At 42.4% G+C, this 14,727-nt stretch overlaps 1 protein-coding gene across 3 annotated transcripts in view; it reads right to left on the bottom strand.

Moving 5' to 3' along the window:
- RAB3IP (RAB3A interacting protein) overlaps positions 1–5,693 on the bottom strand; it is a 32,535-nt gene extending 26,842 nt beyond the window's left edge. For all 3 annotated transcript variants that reach the window (XM_075746527.1, XM_075746546.1, XM_075746535.1), the window contains exon 1: positions 5,600–5,693. The gene's annotated coding sequence lies outside the window, so the exon portion shown is untranslated. The remainder of the gene's footprint in view (positions 1–5,599) is intronic.
- Positions 5,694–14,727: the final 9,034 nt, after the last annotated feature.

Genomic DNA, 14,727 nt, shown 5'->3' with positions numbered 1-14,727 from the left:
ACAGAGAAAATGATTAAAAGCCTGCTTATTATCTTCCTGATGTTGAAATGCATGTCTAGCTCCGCCACCGGACCATCACATCAATCTACAATATGCAAATTAGTATGCTTGTTAAAAAAAAGAATCTATCCTACCTACACGCTCCTACTTCTATGAGAAATGTTCCACTTAAGTCCTTTCCTACAGTTTTTGCACTTAACCTGCCTACATCCTGCAGTGTTTTTAATAGTTAAAAAAAAAAAAGGAATTTTATTTACAAGACTACCACTCTGCTTATACATTAAATATCAATCTCAGCCTAAACAGACAAGAGAGATTTATGAGTAAATAAATCCATACATGTCTTCTCAATTATCAAAACCCAAGCTTTTTCTGATACAGAAAGTTTAAAAAGTTATAAATGTTATTCCTGGAAGAGCTGAAAATAAAGTCCCTCAGCTAAACTTTTCCCATAGTCTGTCAAACGGGCACTTGTAAGCATACCATCTGGGTAAAACACTTCCCATTCACAACATTTTTCTTTCCTAGTGTTACTTCTCACTTAGCAGTGAGCAGGCAGAAGCTGGGTACACCACCCATACAAGACAAAGAAGCCTATATTAAATATCTGTTTTGAGATGCCAGTTGAACACACGTTACGCATTAATGAAACCAAACATACATGCAAAAAGCTGGTGGTCCTAAAAATAAAAGCTCTCTTTTGGGAAAGAACTCTTCAAAATAATGGTAAACAAAAGGAGGGAAAAAAACCTCACATAAAATGTCAGTGTGATTAAGGATTACAGGCTTGGTTAAGGCTGAGGGGGTTCATATTATTGGCTAAGGCAGCAATGAACAGCCTTGCTGGGAAGCAACATGAAGCGCATGGTAAGCGGAGAACTTTACTAGGAGCCAAGCTGACAGTCTGTAAAAAACCCACAGTGTTGACACAGTACTCTTTAGTAGTAATTCTGCTACTATGAACAAAAGCCGATATTCTGACATTTCAGGGCAGCACACTTATTAAACAAAATCATGAATTTTCTCAATACTTTTTCTTCCAATTTAATATATGGTGAAAGCCTGGAATAGCATTAGTGCCTACCAAATACATGATTATTTTTGTCTGAGTTTGGATGCAATGTGGATGATGTACAAAATTCAAGTACTGTAACAAATCTGGATTAAAAAACCAAAATAAATTAATTTCCTTACACTTTCATCTGGAAATAATGCAAATTTGGTGGAAGCTGTCAAAATGTTGCAGCTTTTTATTACTCTCCACTGCCACATTTGCACTGCTGACTACCCACATAACTTCATGATGAAACTATGCTCAAATCTGTTATTTTATCTAATATTAAATGAAAACATACTACAAAGAAATCAGTTTAACATGTTTCTATAGCTTCTAACAGGAATCAAGAACTGTGAACATTTTCAACAGCAGTCAAATCAAAATGTTTAATCTAATTTTCCTGTTATTACTCTAAGAGGGGTTCAGCTACTTGTTTGAATCAAAGCAGTCAATAACTAAATACTAAAAAGCTCCCTGAAAAGCAGTATTTACTGTGGTTTGGGGTTTTTTTTTGGGGGGGAAGGTCTTGCTGAAAACTGCCTACTACAAACTCTGGAGTTTGTCTTTCACAGATTGCTTTTAAATACAAGACTGGTTGAAGATGACAACTTTGAACAATCTCCTAACTGTTGTAGGCCATTTAAAAGCAATGCCAGCACCAAACTTTTCACACATCAAAAATCTCATTTTTAGCTTTACTATTAAAGAGCACCACCACAACAGAACCATTACCTGCTCAAGTGAAAAAAAAAATAACATAAGGAAAAAAGAAATTACTGTTTCTAAACATTTTGATGAAAAGTAAATTCTAGTTAGCATTTACCAAAAAAAGGTACCTATTAGCTATAATATTTTAATCTTCATGCAGTAGGCCTTTCAAAATATAATAAAGTCTCGAGGACTTCATTTATTAGACTCCAACAACTGCTTCAGTTAATTTGGGAGAGGATAGGAAAGTGGATTTTCTGTAGCCGTTCCTCAAAAGGACTGGCATTAGCCCACCACTGGGCCTGCATTCTTCTCAGTGGGTTTAAAAAAAAAGTTTTGAAATATTTGGCATTTTACAGTCTGGAATGTAATATGGTTTAAGCTCTAAAGAACTCAGTAGGGAATTAAAAGTAGTGAACTAATAAATACCTTTTAAAGAAGCAGTTCAATTAAGTACTGCTACACCACACTTATGCCTATCAGATGCAGGCAGTTTAAAAAGTAAAATTGTTGTAAGGCATATATGGAAATTAATTTAAAGTTCAAAACCAATTCAATTACCAATTCAATCTATCCAGTATGAGATATTCATCAAATGTTGGCACAGGACAAAGTTTGGTAATTTATTTTTTTTCCCCTAACCTGTTTTACATTTAAGCTTAGCCACAGAATTCAAGCAAGTTTAAACGCTGTTATCTATGCCAGTTCGTTGCAAAAATACAATTCAAGATTTGGCACAGGAATTCCCTTAAGGTTTGCAAAAAACAATTACCACCTTTACAATTTTGCAATTATGATAGAAATTTCTACTCCAGGAGCCCAAATACGCAACAAGTTTTTGTTGGAGGCAGTAAGATATGAGAGAAGAAAGCACTGAACTGCTCCCATCTTTAGATATTCTACTTTTATTTGCGAGTGACCTTGCACTACACATTTACCAACAGATGGTAAATAGAAGGTATTCTAAGTTAGGCTAGTCTACAGAATTTAAGAACTAGCAAAACCATGTTTGGTTCAACATGAGAATATTTTCCTATTGCATTCCCACTAGTTTCATCATATAATGCTGTGACGTGTCTTCTTCTACTCTTTACTCTCATGTCAGGCATTCAAAACACTATTTCACACTGTTTTAAAAGAAATATGTAGTCTATCTGATAGCAAGACTTTATAAAATTAAAAGAATTTTTCTTCTGCTGAACTGATGATTACAAAAAAAAAAATCTCTGAAAACTTCATTATAGGGCTGTCTTCAACTAGAAAAAATACAGGTGCAGCCAGTAAGTGTGTCTCTTACAGAAACAAGCAGCACACAGATTCAACGACCTATATTTATGAAGTGCTTATGAAACCTATAAATAAACATGGTTTAGAGTCTGGTAGATAGTACACCTCTTACTAGAGAGAAAAATCAGTGCTTTGCAAGGTAGAATACTGCAAACTTTTATTGTAAACAAATATTCAAAGAACGCTGTTCAGTTCAGAAAGACTCTCTAAACCAAGTTAATTTAACTGCAAATGGGATTCTCTTTGCGGTTGCTGTTCTTTTTAAGACAGAGCATTGTTCCGCCTTATCTTGTCAACAACTTCACAATCTCATCTCAGGTTTAAGCCTGATCACTGTGACTACAGCGTGATTCTTGCCAAGACTTGGACCTAAAGACCCCTCTCATTATCAGTTAACCTTGAAAATATTCAACTAGTAAACTTAAGTAAAAACGATCACAGTTTCCATGATATGTAAAGCTTTCTAAATGTATCTGCAAATGCATTTAAAGAAACATTTTTCTTAATTTCTGAAAAAATATTATCATATTATTAAGCATAATTAAAGTGTCTAATACGAGTTTTAGTCAAGTTACAGTAAGACAAGATACTAAATGCCATATTAAAAGGGGTCTTAAAAATAAAAATCCAAAGTACACATTTCTTTTCTGGGAAAATCCATAAACATAAGTGGAACAGTAAGAGACCAGCTCATTTGGCATTTACCATGAATTTTAAATCAAGTCGATAAAAGCTATGAAGATAGCTGCAGTCTATAATCAAACGGCTTATTGTGACTGTTTTCATACAGAAAAAAATTCCCCTTTTAAAGGTAGTGTAACAAGATGGATATTTCAGTCGCAGCTGTGAGGAGCACTCCCATTTGTTATTTATTAAAAGCATAATGAGAATGGTAAATTATTTATCCTTCTTTGCTCACTAGGTAACGTTAACCAAGCACAGCAGAAGAATGACTGCCAAGACACGAATACAAGAGGCCTGACTTTAACCCTCCCCAGAACTCATTAAACAGATCTATAATAAAAACAACAATAAAAATATTAAAGCAATGAGACCTCAGGTTTTGCCCTATATTTTACTGAGGAATACAAATATTTGAACAGATGGTAGCTGCCAATACATGCTTCTAGACTGAATAACCTTACATCTGTTTTAAAAGAGAAGCTGATAATTTCAGTTACGCCAAGTCTGTGAAAGATTAATTATTTTAGCTATCTAGATCACTGGTTTTGAGACTTCCTAAGAACATGCATACAAACGAACACTGTGAACGAATCAAGCAATATAAAGCTTAGTACGCTATCTGCAAACAAAAGAGACAACACTCTCAAACCGATGAAAACACTGTTGCTTTTCCTTAGCAAGATGAGCATTGAGGGTATCATTAAGGATTTGGCCACTCCGTGCTCTCCTGCTTCCAGATCCCTGGGACTCTAAGGAAACAAGTGGAGCATCAGCACTTAGGCAGTACAAATTTCTGCACAGCTCATCACTTGCAATCAACTTGTAACCAGAATTTCCTTTCTGCGACTTACTCTCTAACGTAACCGCATTACGAAATTAAGGTTAACTGAAATCCCTACTACTACAGGCTACTTATCGGTGACCAGGTATTAACCTCTATATCGCTCGAAGACCTCAAAGCAACCAGAAACGCGACAGGCGAGCGCAGCTCCACAGTCCCACAAAGCAGAACTCCCCTTCGGTCTCCCACCGCGCTGGTTCTGGCGGCCCTCGGCACCGCCGCCCCAGGCCCAGGCGGAGGGGGGGGGGGGGGGCGAAGTTGGGGAACTCACCGAGCGGCCCTGCCCCCTCCTCCCACCTCTCTCGCCGCTCTCCTCTACCGCCGCGCCTCCCGCCCCGCCGGCCGAGAGGTTTGTGAGCGGAGAAGACGACTTCAGCACCAGCTTAGCCCTTTCTCACAACTCCCCTCTCCCTCTTTTAGCCACTCCTGCCCGGACGCCCTTCCCCCCCGCCGCCCCCGCGCAGGCAGCCCTGAGGGGAGGACGGCTGCCCCGAGCCGCCAGCTCCGGGCACGCGACGGCTCTTTGTCCATGGCCGCTGCCGGCTCTCCCGGGGCAGGTGCGCCCGACACTCTCTGGGGTGATCCCCGAGAACTACTTTTGCCCAGTTTTGCTTTCGGCCGCGGCCGGATTTGGGGGCACCCACTCAAACCCCGACGGAGCCGGCGGCGCCCGGGTCAGCGGCGCCTTCCCGCAGCACACGGCCAGAGCGGCACGGCCCGGGCCGCCACCTGCCCCCGCGCTCTTCCAGGAGGGGACTCCCCCACCCCAGTCCCCGCAGCCTAGGTGACCACAGCGGGCAGCCGCCAGGTCCGGCGCGACGAAGCCCGCCCGCCTCCGGCCACCGCACCCCGACAAGGGGCAGCCCGCCCAGGCGGCGCCGGCTCCGCCCGCCCGGGCACAGGCTCCCGGGAGCGCGGCGCCGGGCAGGTGCGGCGGCGCTGTCGGGGAACCGCAGCCCGGGCCGACCACCCCCCTCACGCTAGCGGGGCCAGGGGCCGCGCAGCCCCCCGCCGCCACGTACCTGCCGAGCACAGCGAGAGCGGCCGCCGCACCGCGTCCCCTCAGCCAACCTGGGGGGGGGGGGGCGGGGCGCTGGGCAGCCGCCGCGCATGCGCCCCGCGGACGCACCGCCCGCAGGGGGGTGGAGGGGGGCAACTGTGCGCGACACCACCCCCCCCTCCCTGCCGCCCCCTAGCGGGGGAGCGGGTAACCGCCCCGGCGTAGGGGAGGGGAGGGGAGCGGAGGCGGGCGAGCCCCCCGCGCACGGCAGCTCCCTCAGGCCGGGGGACAGGCTGGGCGCCTCCGGAGGAGGCTGAGGTGCAGGGCCGGCCAGAGCAGCTTCCTGTCAGTGGTGGTGCCCAGGCCTCACTGTTTGCCCTCAGCTACCAGTGACCCAAAATACTTCTTGAGGGACGGTCTCGGGGGAGGCTTTTCCTTTACGGTCCTCATCGTCAGCCACGCTGTCAACAGGCAGCCAGGGTTTCAGGGGCCAGAAGGTCTGGCAAGAGGAGGCCTGAGGCCGAGGGAAAGCTGACGTGTTGCACGGCTGGATGCATGGGTGAGGAGCAGCCTCCATCCCTGCCCTACAAGTGGCACCAGGGCGGCCCATGGTGAACATTTTAACCACATGATGTGTTAGATCGCTTCCTTACGGCCCGGCTGGAAAGGTGCCACAGACTCGCAGCAGACACAGCACAGGGCCCGATCGCTGTCAGGCGCCACATTTCACAAGAAGTGAGGCTGCAAATGGACAGGCTGCAGACACTCGTAGCTTCAGGAGGGATCAGCCGACATTTCTGTGCCTCCACTCATCACCTGGAAGAGAGGGTTAAAACATGGCTTCGGGTCAAGGGCACGTGAGGACAGGGCTATTAAAGTCTGAATGTTTTGTAACTGTGAAAAAACACAAGGAAGTTAATAATTCTGTATTTAATGGTGCACAGTAACAAAGGCACAGGATTACACAATTAAAAATGAGAGTTATTCCAGTTCATTATCCAGTGATTTTCACTCATGGGGCATGCACTGCCCCAAATCAGGTGCCAATCCTGCCTAACGTATGTAATAATTAAAGACTGAACTGTAATTTATATGCACAAGACTTGTGAAATAAGGCCACACATGGAGCTAAAATAGAGCTCACCTGCTAAAAAGGTGTGTTTTTCCAGCTCTACTAGTCTGTCTGATAAAGAGATACTACTACTACCTCTCATCTTGGCTTGCCTGTGTCCTTAAGCTTTCATTACTGCCATCCTGACACAACTTCAGGCCATTTTCCAGCTTTTCAGAGGTTAACGTGCAGCCTTCATTTTTTCCTTTAGGAGTCCAGGTCTGTACTGTTTAGTGTTTTCTATGTCTTTCAAAGCAGTAGGCAAATGGTTGGAAAGCTACTATAAACAAGACTCCATTTTACCACTGGTTCCATTAGATTACCAAAAAATATTCTTCAGATGACAGCAGTCTTGGCTGGGCTATGTACTTTCCTTGTTGTTAGTGCAGCTGAACTGAACCATGTGCTGGAATGCTGAGGAACTTTAGCAAAAGCTCATGTAAACAAGATCTTGTCCCATTCATCAGTTAAGGAATCTAGGCCACGTTCCAGTCAATAATTGAAATGTTAATTATCTTGACAGCTTTCCACTGAATGTGAAAGAATCCTGTTTGGCCAGTCCTGCAGGACATAGCCACAGACAAACAATGTTCTCTGTGGCACATTCACCATGGCATCCACCAAACAAGACGTTCATTGAGGGCAAATTAATATGACAAGGAGGATGTCAAAAGACAAATGCATCAATGCCATTCATTGTAAAATAAATATATTACCTATAAATAGCAATATCTTCTACATTCCTTTTCAGTATGTTAATCTACACTGACTGCAAGGGGGCTCAGACAGCAAAAATGGCTACAAAAAATCATCATCCACAGTTTTTCTAGATGCAATCTGAAAGCCAAGAAACCAAGCAGTACAAGAAGTAGAACATTCAAATAGCAGTATAAATTGAAGTTTGTTGTGAAAAGGTTCATAGAACAGAGATGTTCAGTTTGAAGAGCTCTGACCTTTAAAATTATTCAATTTGCTAATATTGACATGCAATAGAACCCAGGCAGTGCTATCAGAATACAGGTCTGCCAAATTAGAAGATGCATCAGAAAGTTCATTAAAAACACAGTTGCAAAAGAGACATGACAAGTGGAGTCAGAAGTTGAAAACAATGCATTAAGACATAGTAAACCTACAAGAGTCCATAATTAGGATCTGTAATCCTATCGTTCTTAATCCTGTACAACGACTGTACTTGGCATGACAATCCGCTGTCTTAACCAGATTAGACATCTTGCATTTCAAGAAATAAAAGCAATACAGTTCCAAAGACATTTGACTGTGCTAAAATTAATCACCAACAGATTTATTTTGTCAAAGTACTTCTGTATTTTTCTGTATGTAATACTTTAAAAGTCAGGCAGCAACAAACCACAGAAAATATAACTTACATGGTTAAAATTAAAAGTTGAAGCAATTTGGATTAAATCCAGAAACATAAATAAGAGAAGTAGGCACTTTTTTGGGAGAAAAAAAAATAAAAATCTATTTTAAAAGAGTACTTTTATCCAACCCTTGGTTCCTTCCTGTGCTGCACATTAGAGCAGGGCTGCTCCTCCAGGCATCCTGAGCTGGGAGCCAAGGACAACCCCACTGATGAGGCCACAGTCAAGAGCAGTGCTAGGCTGGTGACAGCAACAGGTTCTGTCATACACCTAGTGACCATGACACAAGGTGAGATGTCAAATCAAGTCCAGAATCCATCCAGGAAGTCTTGTCAGGGAGAGCAAGAGACAGAACTAGAGACCTAGATGTAGACCTACACCTATAATTTAAGTCTGAGGCTCATCCAAGGAGGGAGCAACCAAGACAGGCTCACTCAAGACACAGCCCAGGCAAACCCTGGTGGCCTGGGCCTGAGCCTAAATGGAGTTCTGGAGCCCCTTCCCACTGTGGGAAGAAGATGCCTGAGTAGGGGTCCCAGATGTGGCTGATTAAGGCCTTTTAGTGCCCTTAGGTCCCTGGCGATCAGGAGAACTGAAGTCCTTTTAGAAACAAAACCATGCATTGCTATTGTTCTAAATGAGTAAAGTCACTAGTGCCAGTGATGTACAGTTTACATCTTTGGTGGAATAACATATGCCATGGGTGCCATCTCTGATTAAACAGATGTAATCTGACAGGACCATTCAACAAAACTACACAATGTACAAAATCTGGAGGACGGTCTTTGCTGAAACTGCGTTGTTTCTAGTGAACACGAGTATTTGCTGCTCCCATCAAATCTATTCACTCAGCTTGTTAGATCAGTTAATCTGTTCCTTTTGAACTCTTCAGTGCGGTTAAATGCCTCAAATCAGAAATTCCCGTTTTCCAGCTAGATAGAAAGCTGGATAGGTATCTCTCCAAAGACTTGGCCACAGCAATCTATGTACTAACAACTGACAGTCTCACTTGCATCACTTCTCTCCAGTCATACTGGTGCAGAATGTGGTAAACATCATCGCAAACGGTTCCCTTACTGCACAGTCTCCCTGAACTGCATCTCTGTCCGTCCAGGTCTTTTATTGCATTTGAACCATCAGTCTGAGAGACTATGTCTTCAAAAGTGGCTGTTTCCACTAATAGTTACAATCCACTGGACCTAAGAAATCTGTTTCAGGAAGGTAAAAGCACAAGAGATGAAGGTGTTTCACAGAAGGTAGCCCCAGACCATGGCAGTCTTCTCTGTTGAAGGCAAGAATGGCTGCAGGACTTTAAAGAAGCCAAGTGCAGCATTTTTCTTTGATCTGACTTTAATTAAAGTTTCTCATCTATACGCACAAACACCAATGCCAGCTAATCAAATTTTTCCTCCTACAGGTTGGGAAGAATAAAAAAATGAGGTGGTTGTTCTCTTTATGGAAGATGTTCAAGTGTGCGGTGGGGGAGGATGTCTCAACAATTTCATGGATAAATAAAGCAGATAAACTTTGAAATCTTATTTTCTACTTGCCTGTGGTACTTCCTACTTATTTCTTTTATTATTTTTTTTAATATTGAATAAACTGTAATTATTACCTCCCTTTCAATGAAGATATTACAAAACAATAAACTCAAGCAAACCAAAGGATGAATCTATTAATAGAAGTCACACATGCATTGCAACCCCGTAGCACAATGAAAAGAAACAAAGAATGATCTCATTCAAAAAAGGTACAGAGACTATAAATCTTAGCTATTTTAGAGATTTTTTACCCCCTTCTACAAGCTCAGATGAACCAGTTCTAGCAGTTTTGGGAACCATAATATGGACAAGAATTCCCCAGTCAGGCATATTTCTTCAACATTTAGCTAAGCATTTGGAAAATAAATCTGATTGGTACATTGGCATAAATAAGCATCCAGCTTATGGGACTCCTAAAACCGCAGTTCTTATCTTTTTGCTGCTTTCCCTGATTCAACTGATACAACGTTAAAACCAGTGAGGTCTGTGTTTTTCTTCAAATCTACCCACTAAAAAAACCCCAAATAATAGCAAGTAGGGAGGCTTGATGTTAAACTGCTCCTGAAGCTCTTTCTCAAAACTTCCAGTGGTGGAAGACAGCACAGCCTCCCTAAGCCGTGCGTTCCAGCACCAAACTAACCTTGGAGTTAGAAATATTTTCCAAAGTCTAACCTAATCTACTTTGCTGCAGTGTAGGACAAGAGGTAATGAGCTTATCTCAGTGGATGCAGGAAGCAACAATCTTCAGGGTATTTGATGGCATCATCTATCCCCTCCATTTTCTCAAAGAATAAACACAGCTATTTTAATCTTTCCTCATAGGTGATGGGTCTTAGACCTCCAGTTGTTTTTATTATTCTCTCTGGGCTTCTTCCTGTGGGTCCTTATCTTTGTAGAACAGTGTTCAAGTCTGGGCACAGCACTCCAGCCGCGGTATGAACAGCACTGCCTTTAACATATCGCACACCTCCTTATACATCCCAGCAAAGATCCCTTGCTTGTTTTTCTTATGGCAGCAGAATGCTGCTTAACCAGTCTTTCTCCAACTTGTGTGTGACTTCACTTGTGAACTTTCTTCTCTGTCCATTGATTCTTACTGAATTCTAATCCAGTTCTGAAAAAAAAAATGTTTATGGCCCTTCATATCTTGCAAATTTGATAACTGCAATCCCTATTCCACCAGCCAAGTCATTAATTAAAATATTGCACATTATCAGAACCAGAATGATCCTCTGAAATGAGATACTTTAACAATTAGCTATCCAAAACCATGGTTTGAGCATGGTTTTCCTATCAGTCTTGTGCTGTCTTTGCAGTAGTTTATGATAGACGGTGTGTCCTTCCCTTTTTTCTGAGATGTCATAAGAGGGAATTTCAAAAGCCTTACCAAACTCTATCTGTATCGCATATATTGATTCTTTCGTATTTGTCCTGGAATGACTCAAATGATGTGCTGAAATCACACAACAAATCTGTTGCAGCATCAAATCCTCAAACCACTTCATAGTCCTCTCCTCTGTTAGACTTGTCAACGCACTAAATCAGCATCAGAAATCAGAGCTTAAAATGATGTCTAAAAAGTGAATGCCCATTAAAACCCTGTATTCCTTAATTAAAAATCAAGGCTTGAATATCAAAAAATATAAATTTGGTCAATAAAGTCCTTTTATCCACAGCATATATCTATAGACAACCTGCAGAACTCAATGACACAATATAACAAGAATGGCAAATTCTTTACTGTGTTAAAAAAACCCAACCTTTATATGACTACACAGAACACAGCCTAATCAGGGAAGATAGAAATTCATAAAGAATATAAATTCTCTATTAACTATTAAATGTCAACTATTAAATGACAAGGATTAAAAGAAATTTCCCCTTCAAGCATGTTAGTTTACAATTGTGCACTTTAAGACTGATTCTGCAAACAAGCTGCCCAACTAGGCAGATTCTACTGTTGCATATAAAATAAATAATGCTTCTGGGGTTTTTGAAGGTGCTTATAAATGTAACTTAATACTAAGCGGAAGAAAAAAAAAAAAAAACCAAAATGGCCTTACCAACTTATGTAAGGACTGACATGTGGTTTTGTTTATCTTTAGAAGCAAGCCAGGGACGGATTCAGAATGCAATTAAAAATAGTACAACATATTCATCCCTAGCTGGAAAACAGCAGAGATGCCGAACCTGAACTCAAAAATCAGAACATAAAAATACAAAATATATTTTCACCTGAAAATTAACCCCCCAAAACCCAAACAAACTGTAGCCCTGACAAACCTATAGTTAAAACTCAAGAATCCTTTTACCTGATGAGACTCCAAAAATCACTCCATTAGATACTTCAAATAATAACAGTGAAAAGCACAGGCTGAGGATTCAGGAATCCTATGTTTTATTAACAGTTCTGCTTTGGACCTGTGTAACCTCCCTGTGCCTTAATTTATCCATCTCTAAATTAAAATTCATGAGACTTCTTCCTCCTTCCCCATAAGGTGTGGTCACATGATAAAATTTAAATAATGAATTTTTCAAAGGTCTTCATTCTTTCAGACTGAAGTTTCTGTAAAAGTGGAAGATGTGGCTTTAATGGGCTGATTTTTCTTTATTTTTCCTCAATGACACAGAGATTCAAAACCAGACTTCAATCAAGGCTGGCAGTTATTGCTAAGTTTTGCTCTGTGAGGTGAAGCTGGTCTTATGGAAAAGTTTTTGCAAGTACCAACCATTTCTCTATTTGATAGATACACTGTTTTATTCATCTTCTGTCCAGCATTACCTAGTTGGTACGGACATCACTGCACCAGGCATAGGAATGCCTCCCAGTTTAGAGTGGCCTTTTGTTCTCCTTGTCTTCTGCTGTCTTCTCCAGCTTGGCACACTCATGGTGGCAATGCTCTGCAAGGTCAGCACAGCAGAGAGGCATTTCTGAAAAGTAATCCGAACCCTTTACTCAGTTGCATAGATGGTGAAAAATGCTGAAGTAGTATCAATACCAGAGCAGTTCCAGTTCCACAAAAAGAGAGGGATTACTCTGTTATACCTCCCAAAGTGACCTTAAAAGTGCCAGGCCCCGCAGGACTTGCGTTACCTTGACTAGAAATGTGCCCACACTCACCGTGGCAGGAAAAGGTTTCCGTCATGTCACTAAAATAGTCAAAGCATGGATTTACCCAGAGGAGTGTGAAGGATAAATTCCCTGGCTAGCACCGTTCGATGCCCATCTGTGTTCTGGGCCATGTGCTGGTCTCAGTAGTGACACAATGAGCGTAGGGTTTGTTTCATCTGTTCTTGGCTCACAGACTAAACCTTGTGTCTGGGGGAGCAATGAGACTTTCGATTTTGAACCAAGGTAAACAAACACATCATAGCGCTTATTTTGCAAAAGCTACCCAGGCTGTTTAGGCATTTTTTCTAAGTAAAAAGTTGCAGAAAGCAGAGAATGAGAGGGTTTGTTGTGGTTCAGGTGAAAATGATTGGGCTTGTCCGTAGAAAAAGGAAAGGTTAGTTGTTTATCTCTGTTTGTTCATTAAACTCACTATTCTTTTTCCTGGATGCTACTTTCTTTTTTTATACTCTTCCCCCCCCCCCCCCCCCCCTTAATATCTGCAAAGTAAACAAATTATGTTCTGAGGGAAATGTTTAGCATTGAAATATGCAAAGGAGGAAAGCCAGAGCTAGCTTTAATACAGGACTGGCAGGACCACCTGAGTCATGGAGTAGTGTCCTCACTTTTATCCTTTTCACGTGTGTATCAAGTACCATTTTTAGTGGTACTTTAATTTAATAGCAGTACGTTTATTAGGCTTTTTTGAACTAAAACTGGGTAAATAAGAAAAAGAACTCCTGTGAGTTGTTCCCTTTACAAAAAGAAATTGATGGTGGAAGAACTCAAAGGGTAGAAGGAAGTTTACAGAATGTGGAAAAAGGAACTGGCCACTTGGGAGGAGTATAGGAATGTTGTCAGAGTATGCAGGGATGCAACAAGGAAGGCTAAGGCCCACTTGGAATTAAATCCGGCAAGGGATGTCAAGGACAACAAGAAGGGCTTCTTCAAGTACATCAGCAGCAAAAGGAAGACTAGGAAAAATGTGGGCCTGCTGCTGAATGAGGTGGGTGCCCTGGTGTTGGAGGATACCTAGAAAGCAGAGTTACTGAATGCTTTCTTTGCTTCAGTCTTTGCTGCTAAGGCCGTACCTCAGGAATCCCAGACCCTGGAGGTAGGAAAGAAAGTCTGGAGAAAGGAAGACTTTCCCTTCGTCCAGGAGGATCGGGTTAGAGATCATCTAGGGAAACTTGACATCCACAAATCCATGGGCCCCAATGGGATGCAACCACAAGTGCTCAGGGACCTGGCAGATGTTATTGCTATGCCACTCTCCATCATCTTTGAAAGATCATGGAGAACAGGAGAGGTGCATGAGGACTGGAGGAAAGCCAATGTCACTCTGGTCTTCAAAAAGGGCAAGAAGGAGGACCTGGGAAACTACAGACCAATCAGCCTCAACTCCATCCCTGAAAAGGTGATGGAACAGCTCATTCTGGGAGTCATCTCTAAGTTTGTGGAGGAAAAGAAGGTTATTGGGCATGGTCAGCATGGATTCACCAAGGGGAAATCATGCCTGACCAATCTGATAGCCTTCTGTGATGGCATGACTGGCTGGGTGGATGAAGGGAGAGCAGTGGATGTTGTCTACCTCGACTTCAGCAAGGCTTTTGACGCCGTCTCCCATAACAGCCTCATAGGCAAGTTCAGGAAGTGTGGGTTGGATGAGTGGACAGTGAGGGGGGTTGAGAACTGGCTGAATGGCAGAGCCCAGAGGGTTGTGATAAGTGGCACAGAGCCTAGTTGGAGGCCTATAGCTAGCAGTGTGCCCCAGGGGTCAGTACTGGGTCCCATCTTGTTCAATATATTCATCAGTGACCTAGATGAGGGGACAGAGTGTACCCTCAGCAAGTTTGATGATACAAAACTGGAAGGAGTGGCCGATACACCAGAAGGCTGTGCTGCCATTCAGCGAGACCTGGACAGGCTGGAGAGTTGGGCAGAGAGGAACCTAACGAAATTCAACAAGGGCAAGTGTAGGGTCCTGCACCTAAGGAGGAAGAACCC

This window comes from Balearica regulorum, chromosome 1 (assembly GCF_011004875.1).
Source record: "Balearica regulorum gibbericeps isolate bBalReg1 chromosome 1, bBalReg1.pri, whole genome shotgun sequence".
NCBI lineage: Eukaryota > Metazoa > Chordata > Aves > Gruiformes > Gruidae > Balearica > Balearica regulorum.
The sequence above is the reverse complement of the archived record's forward strand: the minus strand, read 5'-3'. Positions and strand labels throughout refer to the sequence as shown.